The sequence below is a fragment of the Dufourea novaeangliae genome, unplaced genomic scaffold, assembly GCF_001272555.1.
Source record: "Dufourea novaeangliae isolate 0120121106 unplaced genomic scaffold, ASM127255v1 scaffold49, whole genome shotgun sequence".
Taxonomy (NCBI): Eukaryota; Metazoa; Arthropoda; class Insecta; order Hymenoptera; family Halictidae; genus Dufourea; species Dufourea novaeangliae.
In genome coordinates this window covers 525,207-531,707 of record NW_015373928.1, presented here as the reverse complement: position 1 = coordinate 531,707, position 6,501 = coordinate 525,207, and positions in this window count along the sequence as shown.

Sequence of the window (6,501 nt, the reverse complement as noted above, 5' to 3'; positions counted from 1 at the left end):
GCACATTTAATTTACACCGTAACTCGTTTGTCACTCCAATCGGGTATCTAGCCTGAGTGTAACTTTGATTTGATCCAACTTAACTTCAGATTTCAACTGTAAAGTGTCTGAAAAACATTCTGTATAATTGAGACTTGACTTTTCATTATTATGGATTTTATTCAAAATTAATTTCAGTCATATGTGACTCTCGTTTAATATACGAGACCTGATTCAGATCTATCTTAAATTCGTCGTCCGACGTTTCCTTTTTAATCATCGTTATATTTTTTTTTTATTGCATTTTTCTAGAGCCCCGAGATTGCCGTGTGTTCCGCTGGAAAGCGTTGAGAATACTCGTTTATAATGTACCTGCTCGTCCCGCGTTAAGAATGGACTGAAATTTTTCATTGGATACCGTGCAATTTATTTAAATGAACCGTACAACGAACACAGTTGTTTGTCCATTGACCGGAGCGTCCGGGTTCTTTAAACTTGTTTTCATTTCTAGCTTTCATGAAACTCGAATGCCATGTTTACGGGGTACGCCCGTGCCGCCTGGGGAAAATGTAGTTATTCTTCCTCGTTATCGTCTTTTTTCCGCGTCCGCTTGAAACACAAGCGACGAGGAAAACGGGCTGAAGGATTTCATTAGCAAGTACGCAGCTACACTTTGACCATTTTTACGCATTGTGCGGGTGTGCGTTTCTTTCTTCACCTTTAACAAATCGTCAATCGATCGTTAGTTTAACTATACATCGCGGAATAATGTTCACTTGTATCTGTCAACTCCATACAACAGTCTATTATTTTACCTGCGAATGTTAACGAAACAAATTATAAATTCCACAGAATGATTTACAGCAGGAAGTCCGATCAAATTTGTGCATGTTTTACTTACGAAAGTATGTATCACCCCCAAATCGATAGAATGAGAATTCTTCCTGCTGTTATTGAGTTAAGGAAAATGTAAGTTGAGTGACTGAAATGGATTTATTGGAAATTGCAATCGTGAAACAGCTATGAAATAAACAGAAATAATATTGAGATTATTAAGTGTGAGGTGCGTCCTTTTGGAAAAAATATTACACCGTTTCTTCTTTAACCTCTGGACTTTTATTCTAGGTTACACATTTCGGAATGTTACCCTTTTTAATACCTCGTCTAAATCGTGCACTTATGGATGATTCAGTGCAATGGCGTGAATCTTGTCGACTGTCGGGTCTCGCCTCCGTCGATGTAACGAGGCGGCAACTCGCCAGAGGTAAAATCGTTGCGAGTAACATAATCATTATTATCGAGTTTGGAACTCGTTGATTAAATATCAGGAAAACTAGCCACGAAACGAGGTTGAAACTTCACAAATAACAGGTGGAGCGGTCTTCCCTGTAACTTTGCTTGCCATGGACGCGACACGAAGTAAATATTCTGTCGTTGCGATCGTCGAAGTCGATGATTAACATGAGAAAGTAGTTAGTGTGTCTCGCAACTTTAGAGTATATATTGCCAGCTTGTGCCGTGATGGATAAACGAGGCAAGTTTTGAAGAATAAAGGGATCGTTAAAAACATGGCTCGAAGTACTCTATAATTAATATGAAATTTCATCTTTCGGTCGTATCCCGGAAGCCAAACGGATCCAGTTTTCCTTTCACGAATGTCAGTCGTCACATATTTATTTTCAGACTCTGTAACCTATTACTTGCTATATAATTTTCTTTTCTGTGCTATCTAAAATTCAAATTTACTAAGCTAACTCTTTGAACCTACTGTCAAACCAATATAGACATCAGTTTTGCTATCAAGTATTACTTTCTCAAGTAGATACGCAACACAAGGCCATGCCTCTAGAAAGCCTTGTTGTGCCTTTACAAAAGTTATCAAGGATCTTATTACCTTAATAAAAAAATGTATCACTATGACTCACTGTAGATATCCACGTCAATTATTTGTGCAGAGTGTAAATTATAAAATTCCTGACGGACGGAGCCGTTCTTCCTGTCTCGCGTTACGTTTCCCCTGACACCGATACCAGGTTCCGCGCGATCGCGAGTGCCATTCGATTACCAAGCGAAACGTTTCCTCGACACGCGTATGTCGACGTCTCGCGTTTACGAGCGAAAATACGACGTATGTATGTGCAAGACGTATGTACGGATTCGGTATGGTTCGCGACCACGGAACACGACGTCTTGCAAAATGCAACCGGTAAATTGCGGTTCTTATAACGTGCTCGCTCGTAAACATTCATATCTAGTTATTCCGGCGACTGAACATGCAGTCACCAGGCACGGAAACGGACACGTCCTGGCGATGAAAAATCCGAGAAAAACTATCACGAACGTTTACGAAACGGACGATGTTTGTTGCGGAGAACTGTGGATCAATCTCGAGGAATATCGAACGAATTAGATTTCCTAAATAACAATAATTGTTAGCAGAATCCTGTACACATGACGTTATAGAAGTTTGATATGGATGAAAAGGATGTTGTTGCATGGGTACAATATAAAGCTTTCGGGATAAATTCGAAATTCCCTTTACGCTTGTTATTGCGGGAGAAATTTGTGCTTTCAATAACAACAGAATCTGGTCTTTGGGGAATGAACCCGGGTAGAAGAGATGGAAAATATTTATAGACTACACATTGTAAGCTGCACAGCTTTTGTGGGATGTTTATACTGACTGGCATTAAAAGCTTTAGATTTATAAGTAATAGGGCTACCCTCGGATGATGAAAAGAGACTCCCTTACATATAATAATTCAAATTACATACTTCTTGCTGCGTCTCGTAGAACCAACTGAGTAATTAGGAACGGAGAGCTATCCAGTGACTCCATGGCATCGCGCATTAGTATGCATACTGGCCTCACCACGAATGACATATGCAAAATTTGATGACGGCACTGAGCGACTGCAGTTGTCTGCGCAACCCTGCATCTGTATCGGAGCACTGCTGTAGACGCATCCGTGTACGAATTGCGTCTCTGGGTAGTTGCAGCTGGCTCGTCGCGATTCGTAATTCGTTTGGAAAACTGTACCGTCCGCACAGAGTTTGATCGGTTAACGTCGAATGTATAGGTGAAGCACCGCTGACCGCGTGGCAATAAATATCGGTAATCGATAGTCGAGTAGAAGAAGCGATTGGTATGGCCCGGTGCGGTACAGCCAACTTGGGACGGGGAAAGAAAAGAACGGGTAAACGGAGAGTGGAATAAAGAGAATCACGAGGGAGAGAGAGGAGAGAGAGAATGAGAAGATGGTGGAGAAGTAGGGGGAGAAGCGGGTACAGATCTCCTTCGACGCTTTCAAAACCAGAAGTAGTTCTCGGATTCGTATTAAAAAGCTTACGCTCGAGAAGACACTTTCAGCCGCGCTGACCGACTGTGAACGGTAAATTTGCGACCTCCTTTGCAAAAGCAATTATGTTACTCCTACCCTCTGCCTCACCTATCCGCCATGTCTCTCTCTATTCCACCATCGTCTCTCCTCCAATCCCCTATCCCCCCTCTTCCGCCCACGACCCTTCTTCACCCTCTGACATCCCTATATTCCTGCCTCTCTTCAACCGTCGTCCCTCCCTCCCTCCAGCCCCACCTCCTCCGTCCTTTCCTTCCTCGGCTCGGTAACCCTCGAGCGGATGGCTTTTACATTTTCAAGCCTCTTGCACGGAAAATCGCTCTTACATTCAAATCAAAAGGCTCGGCCGCCGGGGTGGAAGTGCCTCCGCTCTCGCAGCCGCGGTTAAAGATTCATTCTGCGATAGTTTAATCCTGTGGGACCGGTGGCGCGCGCGATCTCCTCCAACGGCGTCCTGGCTACTATTTCGGTCTCCTGCTCATCCTCCTATCTGTCCGCAAGCCGATGATGAGGCAATTTCGATCGGTTCTCTTTGTGACCTTTTATCGACGACGTGTATTTCGTTTTTTTCCCTCGTCCCCGTATCTCTCGTTCGTTCTCTTTTCATTCTATCGCGACCAATCTTTTTTTTTTCAACGAAAAAGGACCACGGGTGACGCGAGGGCACAGAAAAGGGACCCGTAAATTGTGCCTGTGACATTGGCGAACGTGTGTCCCGGAGCTTTCGACCGAGGCGGTTGTTCCATCTGTACTGGACGAATAGTAGCGGACGGCCGCTCACGCCAGTTTTCTCGCACCCCTTTACAAACGGAATTTTAAAAGTGCTCGTTCTCTCCTCACGGATCGGAGATCGTGAAACCTATCCCCACCTCCACTGGTCGATGGTGAAAGAGAAAGAGCAACCGGTGAAATTGGAACGTCTCTCGCCCGGAATTATACACGGTGTGCAAACCGAAAAAAGGGCTGCCTGAGAGCGTTCTGGATTTGAGGGCGCGGGAGAGCGTGTGGAACTACGGACCATCGAAACGTCCTCGTTCTTATTGGCGATTGAAATCGATTGATGAAGTGAAGTTCGTAGTGCGGTACAGTAATAAATTGGTGTCGATATTGCCATCGAAGAAAATTATACAGGTATTTAAGTACAAAAAAAGACACGTGCATAATACAATTTCGGAAATTGTACAGCGTAATCCTTGGAATACCATTGGTGTATCCCAAACTGTCAATAGTAATTGGGAAGAATGATTGTACACTTCTTTTTAAAAACATTAATCGGTGAAGGATTTTTGTTTGTGAAACTTATATAGTTGTTTAATATTGAAAGTTTGTGATTCTCAATCATATCGAAGAATATTCACGACTTTTGTACTGAAATGACGTTAAAGGAAATAGGTATTAGTAAACACACAAGAATACCAAAGCTATCTAAATCGAGAAACATTAATGTTCCCGCCAATGAGATTGACCCATTTTCTACGGCTCACCGTGTATGTATTTCCAATAGAATCGAAATCAAGAATCTTTCACGACAAAATTGAATGATTTAACGGCAACCTCTTTTGGTCCCGCGGAAAATTTAATTTTATACCGAACGTTTTGCGCGCTTTTAATACCGCTTAAAATTGCCGCCGATCGATGACGTCGAACTGTCGACCGAGTTTACGAAGATTCGGTTTCGGGTTTCTCTTTTCGTGACAGAAGTTGACGGCTCGTGTTACGCTAAATATTTCGCCCGTAAGTATCGGATTTAGCTCGACGGTGGATGAAAGGACTGCTCACGTTTGGCTAATTGCTTCCTAATGGCTGCAAATATTCCCTCTCGCTCTGCTTACCCTGTGTCTATCTGTCTGACTAGTGCTCGGCTTCTCTACTGTGCTATTTCAGGAACGTTCGATGCCTCGGCTAACAGCTTAATGGCAGTATTATGTTGTCGTACATCTGCGTATCTTGCAGTTTCGTGTATATACTTTCCTTGATGCGTCACCGATCGACATATGTAATAGTATCAAATGTCTTTTAGTCGCGCCGTGTTTTTCGATGGACAGATTCCATTAGTAGAAAGATTGTCGATCACTTTATTGTGGGATCGCATCTCATCAACAATATTTGAGTTCTAGAAGTGATTAGCAAATGTTGGGAAAATTTATAACATAGGTAGGTATATTTAAGTCATCAACAAAATATTACTAATAAGAAATATTCATTACATTCCACAATAAATCAGTTCAGAATTAACAATATCACACACAGTGGAACTTATTCTCATTTATCGATTCATACACACCCAGAGTTATCAATCGGAGTAAACGTTCCGCGGTCGCGTTTGTACACACTTGAATCGTTAATCAACATTGATTCGCCCCGTATTATTGTACATTGTTACGCGTTGACGCGTAGCTATTGTCATCCAGTACAAAAAAATAAAATAAAAAACACCTGTACGGGATCTCCGTTCACCCAAAACTAAAGTTGACCAGGCTATACTGCTTACAATTTCCACACGCCACGATACAATTCTTTCTAGGACCGTACACGTCAAAGTAGGACCTGCCTCAAAAATATTTTCACTGAAAAAAGATTCAACAGCCAACAAAAAACCGTTTCGAATGGCTCGATTAGTCACCGAGGGACAACTGGCGGGGTGGAGCAACAGCCAGGCAATGAATTTCGCAGCGATTTTTATGAGGAGCCTGGCTCGAGCGCGCGTCGCTCGAAACCGATAACGGTTGTGGGGCGGCGAGTCCGGAAGCGACAGAACGAAACTTAATAAATTAATATGGGAAAGAGCGTGGATCCAGCGCGTGGCGCGGTCCGCCGCTCGCAATACGGGCTGTCCGCGCGTCGGCCGCCCACGGAAAATATCCGCGCGTATAAACCGCTGTCCCGCGTGATATATTTACTTAATAAACGTTCCGAACGGCAGGAAAATTTAAATTAAATTTATTCAGCGAAAACAGAACGGTGGCACGAGGACGACGGGGTCGCGCGGCATTGTTTGCGAGTGGACCAAACACGGCCCCGGCGGGGTCACAGAGAGAGGAAATTGAGGGACAAGATATAGCGGGTCCACAAAGAGGGACGGTGGCGGAGGACGGAGGGACCATCGCGCGCGCGGCCAGAGAGGAACGCACGCGACGATAACGAGGGAGAGGGAAGCCAATGG